Source organism: Pholcus phalangioides, unplaced genomic scaffold, assembly GCF_987345545.1.
Source record: "Pholcus phalangioides strain wild (caught in Gottingen) unplaced genomic scaffold, Ppha-v1.0 ptg000024l_1, whole genome shotgun sequence".
Lineage (NCBI taxonomy): Eukaryota > Metazoa > Arthropoda > Arachnida > Araneae > Pholcidae > Pholcus > Pholcus phalangioides.
In genome coordinates, this window is record NW_028301616.1 from 19,117,178 (window position 1) to 19,141,123 (window position 23,946).

General features: G+C 39.2%; 1 protein-coding gene and 1 non-coding gene across 2 annotated transcripts in view; both read left to right on the top strand.

Moving 5' to 3' along the window:
* LOC149068907 (potassium channel subfamily T member 2-like) overlaps positions 1-23,946 on the top strand; it is a 149,472-nt gene that overhangs the window by 64,183 nt on the left and 61,343 nt on the right. The gene's annotated exons all lie outside the window — the stretch shown is intronic.
* Positions 1,189-1,260, top strand: TRNAP-CGG (transfer RNA proline (anticodon CGG)). The gene has a single exon. It is a non-coding gene; the product is annotated as a tRNA-Pro (tRNA).

Sequence of the window (23,946 nt, forward strand, 5' to 3'; positions counted from 1 at the left end):
ATTCACTAGAACTCAGAAATCGAACGAAAGTACGGAAAGAACAGCATAGAAATAATGGAAAGAAGCTTTGTCCGTTAGTTTTTTTGCTGTTCTTTCCAAACTTCCCTTCGTTTTTGAATTCAAATATCTCTGCGAATATATTGCAGTTATAAAATAGCTAAAATAGCGTTATAGAGGGATTTATCGTAGCGCCGTGAATAATGTTGTTGTAATCGATAGGAGTTTAACATTTGGCTATGGCAAAGGTATAAGCGGCAGGGGGGGGGGAGAGGGGCGGGGTGTTCAGGGAACGATGCCTTCCCAAGCCGACCAAAAATTAGAAAGAAAATTGATATTTCTTTGAAAAAATTGAAATTTCTCGGGGAGAAAATTTTTGTGTCCCTTCCCATTCCCTGGACTATATGCAGGGCCGTCTAAAGAGCACCATGGGCCTCCTGGCCAAAGGATTTCTCTGAGGCCTGACCAGGCAAATTCACATGTATGCTGAACGAAAATTTCAACTATACCTCGTTTTTGTAAAGCCCCTCTTCGCTTGAGGCCCCTTCGGGACGTGCCCGGGTGGGCCCATGCGTTAAAACGGCACTGACTATAGGCAATTCCAAACTATGTTTGAAAATAAATATCGTATATGTAAATATATCAAATATCGTTGCAGAACAACAAAAAACAGATTCGGAAAAACAGGCTTTTTCCTACGGGAGAGATCTGTGCAAGAATTTTGGATTTGCAAATGATAAGCAAGACGCAAAATTGTATGCAAGCTGCTTTTCGTGATCGCAGTGCTGAGCAGGGTCGGAATTACAGGAAGGCAAAAGGGGGAGGAGGGGGGGGGGCACCTGCCCAGGTTACAAAATCGGGGGGATTTTAAGTCGGAACACAAAAATACTGTTAAAAAATCATCGAAATTTACAGCGGCAGGGTCAGCAAAATCACATTGCGCCCATTTTGCACAAAAATTTTAGTTACAGCCCAGCTGTGATGAAGATCACATAAACATAGACCGGCGATGTCCAAACTGAATCTGATATTGATTAACACCCTGGTTGAAAATATTAGAGAAAGTATAAAATAACGTAAATGTCGTCAATTCAGAAGAAAAACAGTGTGGGGTGAAATTTTAAGAGATTAGGGGAAAACACAATTTTAAATATCGTTGATTGAAATTTTAATAAGCGGATTCCTCTCGTCGGCTCAGTGGTCTAGGGGTATGATTCTCGCTTCGGGTGCGAGAGGTCCCGGGTTCAAATCCCGGCTGAGCCCTCGGGTCGTTTTTTTTTTTTAATACTATATATGTTGGGGTAAATGGAAAAGCTATCCATACTTAGAATAAGACAACCATAAGTATTTCTTTCATGGGCATTGTATAATATTTTATCATGCGTATATATTGTCTGTAATTGCATTTCTAATTGGGCTGCTGTGTTTTTGAGAAATATCCGACATCCATATTTGTTATGGGCATCTTTTTCTCAGCCACCTCGTTGGGCATTTTGCCTGTCGTGGCCTTGTATTTGTATTCAACGGGAAAAAAAATCTCGGTCCCTTGCGATTCCGTTAAAAACCACGGGCTCTACCGCACATTCATTTTTTCCTGGAAGCGATTCTAAATAACTGCGCACGCGCGACGTGGTGGACCATACACACACACACAAAATGGTCTTGACACTACAGCTAAAAATGTAGCGAGAAATTTTGACAAATAGTCAGTCGGTTGGAAATATCCCGATGGTTCCCCCACCTCGGTTTAAAATTCTTATCGATGCCGCGCATGTCGAAGATGCAGAGGCCATATTGCAATTTATGCATCGCCGTCTCTTAAATATTTGAGTTAAAACGCGCTCTCGAAAACGTTGTCTTAGACAGCGACCGATCCTAAAATTGGCTCTAGTACTCTCTCTGTTAAGAGGATGCGACCCCGAAACGTGATTCAATTCTCCCGGGAGTTGAAGAAAAGGTTCTTTTACGGAAAACTTCGAGGACCGAGATAAGGTACAACCAACAACATATTGAAATGGGTTCTCTCTCTCTCTCTCTCTCTCGCTTCTTTTTTCTTTTGCACATTTTCGACGAGCCATTCCAGACAGCGAGGAAAACAGAAATTTCCACAACACACTTCAACCGAATCCTTCCTATTTGTGTGTAAGGGTGTCCCGGAAATTTTCACTAAAAGGATAAGAGAGGTTCTTCAAAAGTCACACTCTCTCTCTCGCTGTTTACGCGAAGATAGCGAAGAAAGTACACAGTGAACACTTGAATTTATTATTCGGTGATGCAGCGGTACCATTTATTATTACCGTGTAGCGCTGCATTTTTGCAGACAATGGGGCTTTTCTCCTCCTTGATAAACAAAATTGCGTCTGGTTAGAGAAGGGCAGGGATCTTCAACCATTCGGACGTCACGGGGCAAATTGAAATTTCTAACGAAACCCACGGGCCACGGACTTTTGTAATTTATCCGAGGATGACGTGTCACTCTCCGCACAAAGGTTTTTTTAACATTTTTTTTTTTTCAAACCTAGCACAACTCAGGTCTATCACCATTTATGGGCGATTTACTACCTAGTGAATTGCGCCGGAAGTGTAACTGTGTGTGTACCTAACAGTCTGAGGGCATATGTAGTGTTGTGCTTGATTTTTAAGGGCTGCCTTCTATATTTCAGAAGGGAAGTGAGTGATGTATTATGATTGAATTACATTCGCGCTGTTTGTGGGTATGTTGCTCTCTGTGGAAAGGTTTTTAACAGATAGCTGATGCGCAGATATATTTTTTTGGAAAGAGAGAAAATTCAACTGCCGCTGTGGGGGGAATCGAACGTCCTAGACCAGCGGTTCTCAACCTTTGGAAGCTCGCTGCCCGGTTGAGTACTTTTTTTTCGAGTGGAAGGCCCGGTCATAAACACGACTAATGGGAATTGAATGGGAAAAAAATTAAACGATGAAAATCACTTACGGCCCGGTTTGACTGATGTCAGTGACCGGTACCGGGCCGCGGCCCGGCGGTTGAGAAACATTGCCCTAGACTATTAGATTGCAAAAGCAGCGAATGTCTCAATCTTTCCTTGCAGCGCATGTGCACTGAACGATTTTCTTAGCCAGCTGTTAAAATCCTTTGTATGGATAGCGGAGAGTGACGTCATCCCCGAGTAAGTCGCCATCTGGTGGCGGTGTCAGCAATTGTGAGCTTTGGCCTGAATTGTGTCCGACCGTCCATGTACGGTCCCGTTCATCAGTGCACACGAGTTCCAAGGAAAGATTGAGATATTCGTTTCGTCTGTAATCTAGTGGTCTAGGGCGTTCACCCGGAAAGTGAAAGGACGTGGGTTCGATTCCCCCCCGCACAGGGGCATTTTCTCTCTTCCCAAAATATATATCTTCGCATCAGCCAGCTGTTAAAAATCGTTTGTTATGTAATTTAGTGACACATTAATAGACAAGCTAACGAGTCCTCTTAGTGAGTCCTTAAACTACACGTTATAAAAAAAAAGTTCTAAGTAATTGAACTTTTATTTATTCTTAAATTATTTCTTATTAATTTTGTTAGTTCTCAAAAAATGAAATTTCTGAATATTTTTTTATTAATTACTACAAAAAAATTAAATTTAAATCATTTAATTTTGAGATTAATTTCAATCTGGAATCATTTCAAATGATTCTGTAATTCAAAGCTGCTTCAGAAATCTCATCTTCCAAAAGTGCTTTCGGATTGTTGTCGTGGCCGGAAAATGAACTGCCATTCAGTGTAGTTTCTTAGAATCGATAACGACTTTGTTATTGTTATCGTCGATGACTTCACGGAATTGGAAGAACCCGATTTCAGTGCGGAAATTTCACAGGAAATTCGAAAATTTATTGCTCAGAGAATCCAGTGACGTCGACGAAAATTGGTTTCTATCGTTTGGGTAAATTTACTTTACGGATAGAGATGAACTTAATTGATTCTATTAACTAGGGAGAGATGTTCAAACCTTTCAGACACCCACGGACCAGATTGAAACTTCCCATGAAGCCCGCAGGCCATAAACTCATGTAGTTTAGCGACATTAGAACGGGACAATGAAGGCCCCCCCCCCCACCCCCAACAAAGACAAAAATAATTGAAGACTTTATTCTACGAAATTATTTCTTTTATTGATTATCAATTTTTCAATTGATTATTAATTTATCAGTTATTCTTTAATTATTTATTGCGGAAATTGTGTAATTATTTTTCCTTCTCAATTTTTATCCAAATCATTTCTTTCAATAATTATGCAATTATTCCTTTTATTGATTGTGAAATAATTGTGAGATAAAGAAATTGTTTCCTCATTGATTTATGTTTTTTTTACTTATTCTGGAATTATTTGTTTCAAAAATTATTTCTTCATATAATTCTGAATTTTTTTCTTTCGTTAATTTTCTTCGAATTGTTCTGGAATTATTTATTTCAATTAATTTAGAATTATTCCTTTCAATTAATTTAGAATTATTTCTTTCAATTAATTTAGAATTATTTCTTTCATTTAATTTAGAATTATTTCTTTCAAATAATTTAGAATTATTTCTTTCATTTAATTTAGAATTATTTCTTTCAAATAATTTAGAATTATTTCTTTCATTAGTTCTAGAATTAATCGGTTCTCAATGTTTTTAGTCATTTTCTTTGGTTCCAAGGGCCATGTGTTGAAAGCCCCTATATTAGAGAGTTGATCACATGAATAATAAAATAAAATAATTGAAGGCTTTATTCTCTGAAAATACTTCTTTTATTAATTATTTTGATTAGTAACGAAGTAATTTTTTTTCACAACTTCTGCAAAAGGGTTTTGATAAGTTACTGGTTAAATTTATTCTGAGATTAATTTTAATCTCAAATCACTTTAAATGATACTTTAATTATTTATTGCGGTAATTGTGAAATTATTTTCCTTCTCGATTTTTCTTGAAATCACTTCTTCCACTGATTATGCAATTATTATTGTATATAATTGTGGAAAAACAATTCTATCAGAAGTTACGAAATTATTTCACTCGTTGTTATTTTTTTTCACTAATTATGATATTATTTGTTTCAAATATTTTAAAATTACTTCTTTCAGTAATTCCGAATTTTCATCAATTCTGGAATTATTTCCTCCATTAATTCTGAAATTATCCCTTTCATTTATTTTAGAATTATTACTTTCTTTAATTCCAAAAATTTTTCTTTTATTAAAATTTTTTTCATCAATTCCGAAATTATTTTTCACAAATTCCATAATTATTTTACTCTAATTCCATAATTATTTTACTCTAATTCCGAAATTATTTTTCATAAATTCCATAATTATTTTTCATAAATTCCAAAATTATTTTTCATAAATTCCATAATTATTTTACACTATAATTCCGAAATTATTTATTTTATTTATATATTCTAGAATTATTTCTTCCATTTATTCTAGGATTATTTCTTTCATTAATTTCAGAATTATTTTACACTAATTCCGAAATTATTTATTTTATTTATATATTCCAGAATTATTTTACACTAATTCCGAAATTATTTATTTTATTTATATATTCCAGAATTATTTCTTCCATTTATTCTAGGATTATTTCTTCCATTTATTCTAGGATTATTTCTTTCATTAATTCCAGAATTATTTTACATTAATTCCGAAATTATTTTTCATAAATTCCATAATTATTTTACACTATAATTCCGAAATTATTTATTTTATTTATATATTTTCTTTCATTATTCTAGAATTATTTCTTCCATTTATTCTAGGATTATTTCTTTCATTAATTTCCGAATTATTTTGCACTAATTCCGAAATTATTTTTCATGAATTCCATAATTATTTTACACTATAATTCCGAAATTATTTATTTTATTTATATATTCTAGAATTATTTCTTCCATTTATTCTAGGATTATTTCTTCCATTTATTCTAGGATTATTTCTTCCATTTATTCTAGGATTATTTCTTTCATTAATTCCAGAATTATTTTACATTAATTCCGAAATTATTTTTCATAAATTCCATAATTATTTTATACTATAATTCTGAAATTATTTATTTTATTTATATATTCTAGAATTATTTCTTCCATTTATTCTAGGATTATTTCTTTCATTAATTTCAGAATTATTTTACACTAATTCAGAAATTATTTTTCATGAATTCCATAATTATTTTACACTATAATTCCGAAATTATTTATTTTATTTATATATTCTATAATTATTGCTTCCATTTATTCTAGGATTATTTCTTCCATTTATTCTAGGATTATTTCTTCCATTTATTCTAGGATTATTTCTTCCATTTATTCTAGAATTATTTCTTTCATTAATTTCAGAATTATTTTGCACTAATTCCGAAATTATTTATTTTATTTATATATTCTAGAATTATTTCTTCCATTTATTCTAGGATTATTTCTTTCATTAATTCCATAATTATTTTACACTGTAATTCCGAAATTATTTTTCATAAATTCCATAATTATTTTACACTATAATTCCGAAATTATTTATTTTATTTATATATTCTAGAATTATTTCTTCCATTTGGTTGTTTTAGTTTTTTGAAATGATAGTTTCAGTTTTCAACTTTGATAGTTTCAGTTCTCAATTTGATATTTGATAATTTCAGTTATAACACTTTCAGTTTCTCGTAATATATATATATATATACACTGCTGGCCACCCAAATTGCAACACCAAGAAAGACAAGAGATATCGCAACAATATTTATTTTGTAGATAACATGTTGACCAAGCATCAAATGATTAAATTTATAGACTTCTGTGAAGTGTGGTTCCTGCCAAAATCAGTAGCCAGATTAGCCGCCATTGTTGGAGATCACCACTGCCACACGCCTCGGCATTGATTCAAAGAGACTTTGGATGTGTTCTTGGGGTACAGCAGACCAAGCAGCTCCCACGCGTTGCCAAAGTTGATCTGGTGTGGCAGCTGGGGATGTAATCTGGGTCAATCGTTGAGCAACCATGAACCACATGTTTTCTATCGGCGAAAGATCCGGAGAGCGAGCTGGCCAGGGAAGCAATTCAATCTGGCGATTGACGAAGAACCTTTGGACAATGCGTGCCACGTGTGGTCGCGCATTATCCTGTTGAAATATGGCTGTGGGCAAGCCCTGAAGGTAAGGAAGGACAACTGGCTCCAACACGTCGGAGATGTAGCGCTAGCGTTTTAAAGTACCGGCAATGCGTACTAGAGGAGTGCGAGAGTGATATCCAATACCGCCCCATACCATAATACCCGGTGCAGGACCAGTGTGGCGGTGCATAGCGCAGCTGTTCAGCATCCTCTCTCAACGGTGTCTCCAGACTCGAATCCGACCATCGTGGTGTTGCAGACAGAAGCGTGACTCGTCAGTAAAGACAATTTCATTCCATTGTGCCGTCCACATCCTTCTTTCATCGCACCATTGGCGGCGGAGACGTCTGTGGTTCTGCGTCAAGGGTGGACGAAGCAATGGACGTCTTGCGAACAGACCACTCTGCTGTAAACGGCGTCGAATGGTACGCGCAGACACTGGATGATGCGGTACAGACTGAATGTGCTGTGCTATGGTTCGTGATGTGGCTGAGCGATCCGTCACGGCCATACGCACAATACGCCTGTCATCACGTGAAGTGGTGCACTGAGGTGGATGCGATCGAACACGTCGGTCCGTCGTACCCTCCTGCATCCAACGATCACATATCCGCATTACAGTTGTTTGGTTTCGTCCAACACGACTACCGATTTCCCTGAAAGATAATCCACAATCTCGGTAGGCCACTATCCTTCCTCTGTCGAACTCGGATACTTGATCAACAGATGATCGCTGTTTTCTACGAGGCATAATTGATCGTTTTTCTGAAAAAACCACAAGAAAAACACAATTGCCGTACTTCAAATCGTCGAAATCTCCAAGCCTTAAATAGCGCTTTGAAGTGGCGCCACAGGCGCACGTGATGTGCGTCTGCGCTGAAATTCTAATCATTTGCATATCTCACCTCCGCTAATGTATGTTGTAAATTTCATATTATTTGCATGCTTCCTTCAGGGTGTTGCATTTACGATGGCCAGCAGTGTATATACGAAGCTTACTCAACTTTGTAATTTTCACTGAATGTGTTCATGAAGATAAATTGCATAGCTTATAACTTTTTTTAGTGATAATTATGACTATAAACATTCATCACGTTCAACTTCATTTTAGTGAAATAGCCTACATTTAAATTGACTGCAGACTTTATTTCTCGCCAAAAAGCAATTTCTAAACAACTTCAATAATAAAATTTGTATATGTAGTATAAATTCACCGTATTTTTTCCTCAAAACATTATCCTACAGTAAAATCCGAACAACTCGGGAAAAACTTTCAACCGATCAAAACAGCCTCCACACGTGCGAATTAACTCAAAAGAGGCTCTTGTGACCTATTAGCGAGTCACACTAGCGCTGTTAGTCATAGTCCACTCATGAAGGACCAGGTGTAATATAGAATAGACACGAAACGTCGTAAAACTCCGAATCCGACCCATACTTACGGTTTACGACTTCAGATAAATAAATAAATACTCAAAGAAATTAATTAATTTAAGATAGAAGAGCCAATTTCTCCTCCAAGCGGCCTTCTCGCGAATTAAATGTAATTAGTATTTCTCAGCAAAATCTTGATGGGAAAAGATTACTTCGGCACGGAAAGTGGAACTCGACTGTGTGTGGATTCACGACACTCGATAGAAAAACATAAAAAGCTCATCAAAATGCGACGCATTTCACACGAAGGCCATCATCTAAGATTCATGAATGGTCTTAAATGAATTAAAAATGGCGTCTGGAGCCTCCCTCTTCGCGTGTTCCGGATGATTCCGTTCTCACGGAATTCAGTCTCAATTTCTTAAATTAAAAATAATTATACTATAATTCTCATTTTGAATAATCTAAGAATCATGAAAGCAAGAATGGAGACGAATGTTTGGCTGATCGATGGTCGCTAGGACTCAAAACGCAACGCGTTTGTGACCAGACGTCCCGGCTAATTTTCGACTTGCCCCGTCAATGATTTTAAAACGAATAAAACGTGTGTGAATTTGAAAAATAATTAGTTCTCGATTTGTTGAGACAGACCCTTAGGTAGCCGCTATGGTGGTCGAGTGGTCATAGCGGCGGACTCGCATCGTGAGGATCCTGGTTCGAAATCTCCTGGCGCCACAGTGGTGGTCGGCTGAAGGTGGTTTTCTGTGGTCCCCAACTTGGAGGCGCGAATGCGAGCTGATCCTACGCCATCTACAGGCCTCACGTCGCTGAAGTATCGTCGCTCACCTATAGCCATTGGATATACTACAAAAAGGGGATAAAGATGGTGCATGCTTCTCGGCCGGCTATATCCAATGGCTGTACGTGAGATGACCTTCTTCAGTGACGTCATGAGCTTCGCACGGAGGCCTTCTGCTATAGATGGTGTTGGCTGATCTTGCCACACAGAGCAACAGGCCTACAAACGTTACAATATTCAATCATTAAACTTCACTCACTCCTGAAATATAGATGGCAGCATTCAAAAATTAGACACAGCACTAGATACGTCGTCAGACCGTTAGGTACATACAGACACACTCACATTTCCGCGGCACAACTCCCCAGGTAATAAATTGACATAGACAACTGATTAATTTTTCATTCAGTCAGAATTAAATTATAAATTGTGCCTGCGGATTACTTTGTTCCAGACTCTGCCAAGAAGCTGGGCTGGAAGAGATCTCGGCAACGGGATAAGTCTGGTGGCAGAGCCCCTGGGGTTCATGTGCCTGCGGATCGCCTCAGATCCGCGGACCATAGGTTGAGAATTGCTTCCTCAGATTATTTCATCCTCTTTTCAAAACATCACCAGATATTTTAAAAATTGTTTCTCAGAATTTCCCAAAACGATGTGAAACTCACCGAAATTTAACGCGGCCATATATTATCCTTATTTACTACCCATTCCGTATCGCATGCAAATTTCGTCGACGAAAACCAACAAACCAATCGAAATTTGTTTTAATTTGTTTTCGTATCGTCTAGACTCGTGGATTTCCATTGGTTCCAAAGTCTAGATTGAACACACGAAAAAAGTTTCATATTCTGTCCTCTTGAATTCCTTTTAGCCATTTAAAAAATGGCTATCCCATTAGTAATCCTATCCTATTAAGTTATGCCTTCTTAAGTAATTTTTCTGATTCTAGTTGTGTTCTCGAACGGGATTTTCGCGATTCCCGTGGTCTTTTTAAAACGAGATATTTTATTTCTGTGGTCTTCCTATGGCAGGATTTTTGTGGTTTCCGTGGTCTTCCAAGGAGGGATTTTTGTGATTCCCATTTTCTTCCAAGGAGGGATTTTTGTGATTCCCATTTTCTTCCTAGGACAGGATTTTTGATTCCCGCTGTCTTCCAAGGACGGGATTCTTGTGATTTCCGTGGCCTTTCTATGAATTTCTTTTTTTTATTGACGTAGTTTTTCTAGGGCAGGATTTTTGTGGTGTCCGTGGTCTTCCCAGGATGGGATTGATGGGGTTTTTGTGATTCCCGTGGTCTTTCTAGAACGAGATTTTTTTTGATTTCCGCGGTCTTTCTATGAAGTATTTTTTGATTTCCGTGGTCTTCATACGAAGTATTTTTTGATTTCCGTGGTCTTCATACGAAGTATTTTTTGATTTCCGTGGTCTTCATACGAAGTATTTTTTGATTTCCGTGGTCTTCATACGAAGTATTTTTTGATTTCCGTGGTCCTCCTAGGACGTATATTTTTGATTTCCGTGGTCCGCCTAGGACGTATATTTTTGATTTCCGTGGTCCTCCTAGGACGTATATTTTTGATTCACGTGGTTCTCCTAGGACGTTTGTTTCGATTCACGTGGTCTTCCTAAGACGGGATTTTTGTGATTCCGTTATCTTTCTAGAACGAGAAATTTTTTGATTTCTGGGGTCTTCCTACGAAGTATTTTTTGATTCACGTGGTCTTTGTATAGGACGATTTTTGTGATTACCGTGGTCTTCCTAGGGTGGGATTAGTGATTTCCGAGGTCTCTCGACAACGAGATTTTTTTTATTTCTGTAGTCTTCCTAGGACGGGATTCTTGTGATTTCCGTGGCTTTTAACGGAAACGAGATATAGATATTTATAGAACGAGATATTTTTTTATTTCCGTGGTCTTCCTAGGAAGTAATTTTTGTAATTCCCCTGGCCTTCCTAGGGCGTCATACTTTTTGATTTCCGTGGTCCTCCTAGGACCACGAATCGGACCACCATCGAAACGTTTGTTTCGATTCACGTGGTCTTCCTAAGACGGGATTTTTGTGATTCCGTGGTCTTTCCAGAACGAGATATTTTTTGATTTCTGTGGTCTTTTAAGGAACGGGATATTTTTTGATTTCTGTGGTCTTCCTAGGGAGTAATTTTTGTGATTACCATGGTCTTCTTAGAAGGGGATTTTTGTGATTCTCGTGGTTTTCCTAGGTCGGGATTTTTGTGATTTCCAGAGTCTTTCTAGAACGGTATATATTTTGATTTTCGTGGTTTCCTAGGAAGTAATTTTTTGATTCACGCGGTCTTCTTAAGATAGGGGTTTTTTGTGATTTCCGTAGTCTTCTTAGGGATTAATTTTTGCGATTCTCGTTGTCTTCTTAGGGCGGGATTTTTGTGGTTCCTGTGGTCTTTCTAGGATGAGGTTTTTGTGATTCCTGTGGTCTTAAAGACGAAAAAATTTGAAAAATTCTGTTTTTATCTTTTTTTCATAATTTAATGCCTATTTTAACATTGAATAGCTGTGTATCGTGATTGTATACCACTTAATGTCGATTATGCTTTTCAACCTATCGATCAAGATGGACCATTCAAAATCTGAATATTTTTGTCGTCATTAAGAACTTAGTTCAAATTTTGGATAATTCGAACTTTTCGAAATCTCCTGGAGTTTGTATGTAATTAAATGTTAATTGTTTTTGTTTAATTCGAAATAATTTGAATTTGAAGGAAAAAGATCTTGATTTAGTATGGAATATTCTACAAGAAACCACACACACACACACACACACACACACACACACACACACACACACACACACAGAGAATTTGCTTTTGTCGAAGTTAAACAAAAAATTTGTAACATTTAAAATCGGAACCTTTTTGTCGTCACTAATAGTGTAGAAAGTATCGGAAAGTACAAATTGAGAAAATGTTAATGAAAGTACAGGGTGATTTCAAAAAGAATCATCCAATTAAAAAAATCATAACTAATTTGCTTTTAATCTGTTTTGATCGAATAATGTATAGGTAGAAAGAGGGAAACCTTTCTCTCTCTCGAGCAGTTGCCGACAGGTAGCGCTAAAGCTCTTCCTTCAGCCGCCACTTCCGTGTTTGTCAAGATGGCGACTACACAACAGAAATCGTTTTGTGTTCTAAGCTTCGCGAAGTGCGAGTCCGTAACAACTGTTCGTCGTGGCTTCTCGTCGACGATACCCTGGTGTTGAACTTCCTACAGCTCAGAGCATTAGGCGATGGTATAAACAATTCCGAGACACGGGTTGTCTGTGTAAAGGGAAATCCCCTGGACGTCCCCGCATGACAGACGAAAATGTGGCAAATAAATCAATTTCTTTTAAAAAAAATTTTCAAGCAAATACAGCGATGCTATTTTTCGGGCACGTGAAGTTGTGATTCAGGCATCTATTATTTCAAGTTACGTGCTCGACCGGGCATGTACATTTTTTTTGGAGATTCGTCCAGCCTTGTATAGTTATTAAAATAAGTAAATTTACTTTTATTTGGTCACCCTGTCTAAAAAAAAAAATAGAGAGAAAGTTGTTCCCCTGTCTCTCCCGAGGCAACAAAATGAAAGTTCCACGTTTCTAAGCGCAATATTCGCCGAGATATTTGAATTCCGAAATCACTGTAAATGAGGGAAAGATCTGCACAATACTAACAGACAAGCTCATTCTGAGCTTCGTATGCTGTTATTCCCCCCCCCCCATTTTCAACAAATTTCGAATTCAAATGTCTCACTTGAACACTTTTTTTTTTGGCCTCGGGAGAGACAGAGCAACAACTTTCTAATTTGGTTTTTCAGGATAGAGCGACCAAATAAAACGTTAGTTCTTTTATTTCTATAACTATACAACTCCATATTGCAAGGTCTTTCAACAACTATACAACCTCTTGCAATATGAATGGCGTATCTGAGATCTACATGTTAGTTGGAGGGCGCAGTAGCCCCAGGCCGATAAGACACTCGCCTAAAGTACCAAAGAATGTTTAGAGGTGTCGCGAGTTCGATACCCAGTTCATCCTTGTCAGAAAACTTTCCCGACACAGGGGTACAACAGAAACGGTGACGTGACCGCAGAAAAATTTGCTACCGCAGTGAGTCCCAACACCGAGGGGTTAGCGCACCAACCTCTCGATGAATATAAAAAACAAGCCTGCCGTTCGGAACCAGCGATAAATTGTAGGTCCCGGTCTAATTAGCCCTCGTGTGCAGAAAATGACCGTGGTGCGACAAAAATGGTCAAATATTAGTTGGATACTTTTCCCAATTGTAAGTATGCTTCTAGAATCACCGGTTCACCAGTTATACATACTTCCATATGCACCCTGATTAGCAATTAAAAATAATAATTTGATTGTTTTCTCATTTAAACTTACGGACTCCCCCCCCCCCTCTGAAATCTTACCAAGGGGTCCGTCGACCCCTCGTTAAGAACCTCTGATGCGTACAGTATTACAATTATACGTTACAGTGTGTTTGTGTGTGAGCTAGATGTTAATCTGTTCATTTCTGGCCCGGTTGCTGCTCCAGAAACCTCATCTCTTAAAGGTGTTTTCGGATTGTTGTTGAGCCCGGAAAATAAACTGCCTTTCACTTACAGCTGGTGTGGTTTCTTAGAATCGATAACGACTTTGTTATTGTTATCGTTGATGACTTCGTGGAATTGGAGAAACTACGCGGTTTTCGGTGTAGCCTATACACTTGGGTCACAGACAGTTCGAATTTATTGCTCAAATAATCCAGTGACGTCGACGAAAATTGGTTTCTATTGTTTCGGTAAATTTACTTTACCGATAAAGATGAACTTAATTAATTCTACAGTCGAATCCCGTTTTAACGAATACCGTTATAGCGAAAATCTCGTTTTAACGAACACTTTTCTAATCCCTCACATAAGTTCACATAGAAACAATGCAAACAACCTGAAATTTCGCTATAACGAACGGATTTCGCCGGTCTCTTGGAGTTCGTTATAACGGGATTCGACTGTGTTAGAGCAAAGATCTTCAATCTTTCATACAACGCGGGCCATATTGAAACTTCCCATGAAGCCCGCTGGCCACAAACTCATGTAGTTTAGTGACATATTAATAGAATGGGCCAATGCCCACTCCCCCCACCCCGCAACAAAGACAAAAATAATTGAAGAAATTATTCTTTGAAATTATTTATTTTGATTAGCTCTGAAATAATTTTTTTCACAAATTCTGTGAAAGGGTTTTGATTAGTTAAATTTATTCTGAGATTAATTTTAATCTTAACTCACTTTTTAAACGATTCTTTAATTATTTATTGCAGTAATTGTGTAATTATTTTTCTTCACTATTTTTCTTGAAATAATTTCTTTCAATAATTATGCAATTATTTGTTTCAAAAATATTCTAAAATTATTTGTTCAAGTAATTCGGAATTTTTCTTTCGTTAATCCTGAATTTTTTTTCGAATCGTTCCGGAATTATTTCTTTCAATAATTCCGAAAAATTATTTCCTTTATTTATTCTAAAATTATTTCATTCGTTATTTGTATGAGCTCATGCTGATATTTGTACCCAATAATACCTTCATAGGAGGCTTTGTTTCTTCGTTTCCCGCCACATCGAGGCGCTGTATATATGTAATTTGTATACATTGTGCATTTAGACCATTCTCAAATCTCTCCCACTTCAGCATGCAAGATTCTTCTTTCTTGCCCACAAGTCTTTTCCACACTTCTTTCGGAATCCCAGGCTGCGGTCTCCGGCCCTTATGTGCCACTGGGCGCACGTGCAATTTTTCTCCCTAGTCATTGGATTCGGTCGCCCATTTTTGTCAAATGGCTTGTACGTTGCACCGAGTTGATGGCTGTCTTCGTGGGGAGAACGACGCGAGTGATTCGAAACTTGCGGGCACGGGGAAAGGGGAGCCACCACTATAAATCTTTGCTAACTTTTCCGACACAACTCTGCCTGTTTTTAGGTAACGGAAGTAAGGTGCTTTGCATCAGTCCGGGGTTGTGAGCGGTTCTATCCATCTATCTGTTTCATTCATTAGTTCTAGAATTAATCGATTCTCAATGTTTCCAACCATTTCCTTTGAAAATGATGGTTGGGCCACGTCTCAAAAAATCTCCATATGTGTTAAAGGCCCTTATATTACAGAGTTGATCACCGGCCAGCCACTGTGGCGGCCGAGTAGTCATAATGAAGAGCTCACTGGTGGTCGGTTGAAGTTGGTTTTCTGTGGTTCCCAACTTCGTGGCGCGAAAGCGAGCCTACGTCCCCTTGAAAAAGTCTAGCCACAGAGGGCAACAAGTCAACCAATGGTACAAATATTCAATCATTACACTTCACCACTGAAATATTGCACAGTGAATAATCAGTCACACAACACTATTACACACTCAGACTATTAGGTACACACACGCATTTACGCATAGGCCCACCCGGGCGCGGCCCGGGGGCCTCAGGAGAAGAGGGCCTCACAAAAATGTGATTCGGTTGAAATTTTCTAGAATTTACAAGGTAGGGTCTCAAAAAAACCACTTGGCCCGGGGGCCCATGATGCTTTTAAGACGGCCCTGCTTACACTTCCGGCATAACTCATTCGGTAGTAAATTGCCTATGGCGATAGACTTGAGTTTTGAAAGAAAGAAAGAACACAAGCCTTCAATGTATTTTTATGAGTGAAAAACATAGGCCTCTAACACATTTGTAAGGTGCAAAACACAAACTTCTAGCGCTTTTCTAGGGTGCAAAACACAAACTTCTAGACACATTTCTAGGAGTATACAAGCCTCCTACTCATTTCTAGGAGTATACAAGTTTCCTACGCATTTCTAGGAGGAGCAAAACGCAAGCTTCGCAACCCTTTATAGGACTGCACGAGCTTTTTACGCATTTTTATAGAATCCCACTAGTTTGATATGCATTTTAAGGATGCAAAAATTCAAGTCTCTTACTCTAAAGTAGTCACTACAAGCTTCTTTAGGTACCCGAGCCTCTTATTCGTTTTTGGGAGCATACACACGCCTCCTACATATTTCTAGGAGTACGCAAGCCTCAAACACATTTTTTATGTGTGTGTATAAAATGCAATGCATACCACCTACGCATTTCTAGGGGAGCAAGCTTAGCATTTCTAGGGCTACGCGAGCTTGTGCTAAGCGTTTTTTAGGACGTAAAAATTCAAGCCCATAACACATTTCCAGGGGGAATACTTGAAGAAATAGAGAATTTCATTAAAGTTCATTATTTTGCGTGTGAGACGAGACGTTTATCCCATGCAAATGTGGCGAGAGAGACAGAAATGATCATTTCGCCTCGAAATTGCATTCCGTCGGTTATTTGCATTAAATACGAGAAGCTCCCCGTTAAGGGTAAATGGCCTTTTATTATCCGTGTCATATCCTCGAGCCTTGGAAAGGTCAGTTTTCCACCCGGTGACATTATGCATTCACGATTTCCAGTCGATGACAAGAATATATATATAATAGTCCCCCTCACACACAGCGGAGCCAAATATAGGGACGATGTTAGGACAGTTGCCAAATTCACACCGTTCAGTACTTCCGTCTACATTTGAAAAATGGCACTTTCGCTTATTCGTAATAGGTAACGAGGTTTCTGAAAGATTATTATATGGGGCATAATGTGTGCACGAGAATCATGGTGGTGAGGGGTGAATTGGCGAGATGGCATTGGATGTGAAAACAATGGAATGAACTTGGCGAGTTTGTTTTGCTTCTGGTCGATTTATATATATATATATATAAAGGAGAGGATTATGGGTCGTTTGCCAAATCTCAGCTGGAGGCGATCATTTGTTTGAAGATTATGACAATGGAAAATGTTTTCTCAGTATGACCTTCCGTTTTAATTCCCGTTTCGGCGACGGCTGATGTCATTTTAAAAGACAATAGCCATTGATGAAAGCCAAAAAGTGGCTCTGATGTGCATGGAATTTACGGATTTACCGGTGAAAATTCAGATTTTTTTTTTTTTTGCACGGAAATATTAGGGGTCATTTAAGTATTACGTCATCGTCGATGGGGGGGGGGGTTGTTGGATAATGCTTACGTCATCAACCACCCTTCATGAAGATATGAAATATTCTTAATGATATCTTATGCGGTGCGCCAAAAACGGAAGAGGAAAAAACCTTTCGATAGTTATTGGACACCTGAACTAACATTCTCCCTACTGGTAAGTCCCCTACAGAGCCACTTCAGTGATGTCTGAATGTTTCAAGGAACTTTCAAGTGCTCAGGAAATGTGTCCGGGCCACTTGAGTGCTCTGGAACTGTGTCCGGGGCCACTTCAGTGCTCTGGAACTGTGCCACGCATCACTCAAGAGATCCGTAATTATGCCACGGATCACTCAAGTAATCTGGGAATGTTCCGCGGGTAACTTGAGTGATGAAATAGAACTGCACTGGGGGCCGCTTAAGTGCTCTAAAACTGCGCCACATGTCACTCAAGGGATCTCCAAATGTGTCACGGGTTACTTCGGTGATCTTTGAATGTGAAAGTGATCCTTGAGGCCTACTTAAGTGATCTGAAAATGTGTCACGGGCCACTTAAATGCTCTGGAATTATGCCACAGGTCATTTAAGCGATTAGTGTGCCGCCTAGTTCATTTTTACAAAATTAGGTTTGAGGGGGGCAAGTCACATCAGATAACCTTCTGGGTCACATTTGGTCCGCGATACATATATGGCTTAAAGGGTGAATCACAATGAATTTCTTAAAGAGAAATTTTGAGTCCTTACCCTTCAAATAGCATTGAAATTTACAGAAATTGATTACATTAATATATAAAATGTATTTTCTTTCGAAATTTTAATTTTTTTAAAAAGTATATTATTTCGTCTGGAAGGGGGAGGCGCACAAGGCCCTGCTTCCCTCCCGCGTAAGTTTCTGATCCCATCAATAGGCGTTAGGAGGTAAGGGGCTGTGCTGACGAAATTTTGCTGACAAGGGGGAGGGGGGGGGTCAGAGTTTTGCAGACTTCAGCTGACAAGGGAGGGGGTCAAAAATGGCTAAAAACTTGCTGACGTAATACTTGAACGGCCCCTTGGAAGGCATTTAATTGATTTGTTCTCAGGGCGCACAACCTTTTCGGTCCGCGAGTTAGATAAGCGGTACTTGGGCCATTCAAGTATTACGTAGGCAGATTTTCAGCCATTTTTGACCCTCAGCAAAATTTCGCCACCAGCTTAGAAGATTTCATATCTGCAAAGAGGGGGTGGTTGATGACGTAAGCAACCTTCAAACCCCCCCTTGTCATCAAAAGCCAGCAAATCCGAAACCCCCTCCCCCCGATGCTGACATAATACTTGAATGACCTCTAATGTAAAACAAGACAATACTCTGACAATACGCCTTGCACATACGCACAAAACGCGTTCCTACGAGTGACTAATTCGTTAAAAATTCCTCAGAGGAATATGAACGAGATGCATGTACGGTAAAGTAGTAATAGTATTAACAGTTAATGAGAAAAATGATTTCTATGATCTCACAATTCATGAAAAATCAGAATTAATGAAAGAGAAATTATTTCATAATTAACGGAACAATAATTTTGAATTCAGGTTGAATTTTTGTTTCACAGCATACGCTCATAAATTTTACTTTGGCATTTCTATACATTTTGCGATTATTACATTCCAAGCTCCCAATTTTTGTTTTGTTTTTTTCAATTAGAGAGCTCCATAAAATGTTCAGGCCTTGGCCCCCGAACTCATTAACGGCCCTGACAGTGACAAAACGTGAATGTCCATTGCTAAAACGACAAAGAGAACCTGCAAGAAAAGGAGAAACAATGCAAAAAACAAACAAATGGAAAATGTCGGGATTGCAATCGATTTTAGGACACGGGGGGGGGGGGGAAGGCGGAACAGACTGAAAGGAATTGGTATTTTATCGCTTGGGAGCCATTACGACTTGAGCCTGAGCTGGACTGATGAGTGACTCGGGGATTTCATAGCTTACAGGACGTTTTCGGTTCTCGCATCCAAATTCAAATTAACCTGGAAAGAACGTTCGGGGAAACAAGCACTTTTTTTTTGCTGTCGTTTGTCTTCATTCGGGACCTTTTTGCTTTCACGATGTCTTTTTCATCCTTGCTCTTGACTAGCCAGCTTTTTTTTTATATATATATTTCCCGGTACAACTCAGTATGGATCTCGAGGACATTTGAAGACACATGTAAAGGAAAAATGTCCTCATCACTTGGTTGTTTATTTAAAGATACCTTTGACCTTTGAAGACCGGGCACCCGCTTCCCATCTCAGAGAGATATCGAAGCGTTCCCGAAGGCTAGGTGTGTCCGGAAAGTTTTATTAAAAACAACATAACGTGACCACCTCAGACGAAGGCAGCAAAATAAAATAATTTACATAAAAATTGATCGTCAACTCCTGAAGTCATATAACAAATAAATGAAATCTGAACAATCAAAGCCAATGGGCAATCAAAATCATAAACGGGATTATAAGATGGTGGTGTATAGTCGTCCATCCCATAAGAATATAGTAATCGTCAATTGATCGAATGATTGCCGATAATCTTGGAATATAAAATTTCGAATCACGGTGAATTAGTCGCAGTCATCATCGTCTAGGCCGCAAGTTGTTACCGGAATCGTCACCGGGTGAACTAAGATCAGCACAATTCACTATGTAGCCGAGTAAATAACACTTAATTCGTCCTTGCCATCAATGACTTGATTCATCTCATTGCAGGTGAACTTGCTTCTGTTTTCCATTTATCGGTTAATTTTGTTGACGCCGACGTGGTCGAAAATCATATTTCCTCTTAAGATCAATCACTGGGGCTCTTGCCGGTTTGAACTCGTCATCGTTCCCACGCGCACTTCCAGTCTTCTTAGTATGTATGCGGTGTAAGTTGTTATCTCGAGGAACAATATAATCCACCGCACATGAGCAAGGCTCATAGGGCTCTTAAAAACTCTTCTTTTGAAACACGGTCGACCGTTTTCGGGAATAGCACCAAAATGAAATTTTTTTGTATATGGGCAAGATGCCAGGTAATGCCATAAAGATCCAATCTCACCACAAGCACACGTGGCGTTGTCCGACTTCTTGAAACGTTCTAGATACGTCGGTAATGGGCCGTGCTCAGTTATCATAATAACTTTCTCTCTACTGCAGCTATAATATTAATTCATTATCTGTTGTTTTCGATCTGGAAATCATGCGCTACGTAGCGTGGTGACATATATGTAGAGAAAGATATCTTCTCAACTTGTTAATAGCCCCAAGGAAGAGATATTCTATCTGCTTCTATAGCGTAGCGGTAGCGCACTCACCAGGAAAGCTAGTGGGTGTGAGTTCAAGTCCCCGTGGAGGCATAAGTGAATTTTCGTCCCCAAAATCACAAGATCTTCACATATACAGAGCCCGTTTTCAGTATATATCTTTCATTAGAAATCATATACACACTTAACAACAACTATACGCATAAGAAGCGTGAGAAGGGTGCACCATCTATACCATAGTTTCCCAACCTTTTTTGTCCCATCGCCCCCTTCTTGAGAATTTTTTTTCTCAAAGCGCCCCCCAACACAATCTCACCCATAGTATCCTATGCTATACCCGTAGCTTCTACCGCCCCCCCCTGGAACATTCCATCGCCCCCAGGGAGCGTTAACGCCCACGTTGGGAATCACTGATCTATACGGACTATCTATCATTTCTATCATTTATTCTGAATTTTCATGGGTGCTGGGAATATCTCCGTTAATCATTTTTCACATTTTTGATTCCTGTATATTTCGTAACAATGCGTGAAGTTTTTTTGCATGTGCCGTTTCCCCCTTCTCACAGAATATATAAAATCGGGACTATGGGGGGGGGGCCCTTGAAATTATTGAGACGCCTCTGCCCCGCGTCTGGTAATGGCGGCCCTGTGATTACTCATTCCACAAATTTTCCACCCCTTTGAACTTGCCGTACAGGGCTATACATCCGCTAAGCTACCTCCTTTAAAACACGCCACTGATTCCTACGAAAATTCAAAAGAATCAAAATGCCGGTCTTCATTCTAGAAGCAGTGGTCAGTACGGCTGAAATGATATACAGATATACGTAAAAAGAAGACTGTTATATATCTCGAAACTTGGACCATAAACAATGGCGTTCCGATTCGTGCCCTGCTTCGAGATCAATGGATTATAAGGGAGGTCAGCGTCAGCATAACATCAACAAAGGTCACGGATATGGTCAAATATCCCATAAACAAAGGTTTCCGGACATTCTTGGGAGATAAAACGAGATATATCGAAGAGCGATCTCTCTCTTTTTCCTATATTATGGAAGAGATGTCCCCCGTGAGAGTAGCATGCGAGTAGGATGGCAACCACGTCTAGACTGAGAATGCGAACGCCATTTACGATTCTATAGCTCTTGATTCGCATTCTTCTATCATCTGTGTGTGTGTGTCTCGTGTCGTGGGTCAGGACGTGTCCACAGGAAAAACGTGACGCCACCGTGTTAAGAAGTGTTCCTTTATCTTCGAGAAGAAATAACACTTGAAAAAAAACTTCCACCTTGAAATGGAAGTTAACCGTTAGAAGGCAGCACTTCGGTTAAGTAGACGGGTGGGAACGCGTCACGTGTTTCAGTTCTTTAGTGTCGATTGGTTGGGTCATCATATTTGAAACACTCAACAGTTATTAAGTGTGGAAGGAAGCCAACGTCCAATCGGAAAACAGTGGTTCGTAAACTTGTTCGCCCACAGAGCAACAGACCTACAACAGGGCCGTCTTAAGAGTATCATGGGCCCCCGGGCCAAGTGGTTTTTCGAAGGATCTACCTTGTAAATCCTAGAAAATTTCAACCGGATTCCCATTTTTAGGAGGCCCCTCTTATCTTGAGCCCCCGGGTGGGCGCATGCGTTAAGACGTCACTGACCTACAATGGTATCCAAATATTCAATCATTCATTTCGCTCATAGTTTGAAAAATAGATGGCAGCTCTAAAAATTCACTGAAAACACTTGACAGATATCTGCATATTGGAGGTACGCACGTGAATGCTAGATAAGCTGTCCGTATACATCACAGAGTTGCTGCTGCTCGCAGAACCACATGGTAGATGGCAAACAGCCCGCTCCTACGCGACCTAAGCACTGGACTTGAGGATAACCTCGATTAATACTCTAAAGCAGTGTTCTTCAACCTTTTATACCAGCGGACCGATGAAAGTAGTTGAACGATACAGAGGTTTCATACTAACTGGCTGATGCGAAGATATATTTCGGAAAGAGAGAAAGTTCAACTGCCCGTGCGGGGAATCGAACACACGTCCTTTCACTTTCCGGGTGAACGCCCTAGACCATTAGACTGGAGAAACCGCGAGACACCCAGGCTCTGATGTACCAGACAAGACCCGGATTCTGTCCCTTGAGGGATATAAGCCCTTTACCCGACTGGGTGCACACCCAGGCTCTGTCGCAAGACCACTAGACTACAGAGGCAACGAATCTCTCAATCTTTTCCTTGGAGCTCGTGTGAATTAAACGGGACCATACATGGACGGTCGGACCTAACTCAGACCAAAGCTCACAACTGCTGCCAATGCCACCAGATGGCGACTCATTCGAGGATGATGTCACTCTCCGCTATCCATACAAAGGTTTTAAACAGCTGGCTGATGTGAAGATATATTTTGGAAAGAGAGAAAATTCAACTGCTCCTGCAGGGAATCGAACCCACGTCCTTACACTTTCCGGGTGAACGCCCTAGACCACTAGACTACAAAGGCAACGAATCTCTCAATCTTTCGATTCCCCGCAGGAGCGGTTGAATTTTCTCGTTCCAAAATACAGTCAAACCTCGTTAGTGCGTCACACGGTTAACACGTCACTCCGCTTACCGGGTTACTTTTTTGGAACTCCCAATTGGAATTGGCACAGCTATGGCTTACTCCGCTTAACAAGTCACTCCGCTTACTAAGTCATATTTTTGCGCTCCCAAGAGTGACTCATTAACGAGGTTTGACTGTATCTTCGCTCATCAGCCAGTTGTTAAAAACCTTTGCATGGGTAGCGGAGAGTGACATCATCCTCGGAGTGGTTGAACTATTTCGCGGACTGCCGGGAATGAGAGAAATGATTTGCGGACAAGTGGGAAAACATACAAACAAATAAAAAATAATAATTTCAAAGCCGACAAAAAAATGGAAGGAGAAATGATTTGCGGACAGGCGAAAAATAAATGAACGAGGAAATAATTTCTGATGGTAAAAAATAAATAAATAATTGAAAAATAATTTGCGGACCATCAAAAATTCAATAAATAAACAGAAGAAATAACTTTTGGAAGCAAAAAAAAAATGAATAAATAAATGAAATAACATGCAAATAGGAAACATCATTTGCAGACCGAAAGAAATGAACACTTAACAGGAATAAAGTAATAAATAATATATATATATAACTAAAATGACTGATATAATATATATGAAACTAATGTCGATTATATATATATATACAGGGGGGGGGGTCAAAAATGGCTTAAAAATTTGCTTACGTAATACTTGAACGGCCCCTAACGAACAGAATGCCTCCAAATCGTTTATTACAGCAGTATGTGTTGCACGTAACCACCACCACAGGGGATATCACATTGCAGGCGAATCACAAATTCAGCAAC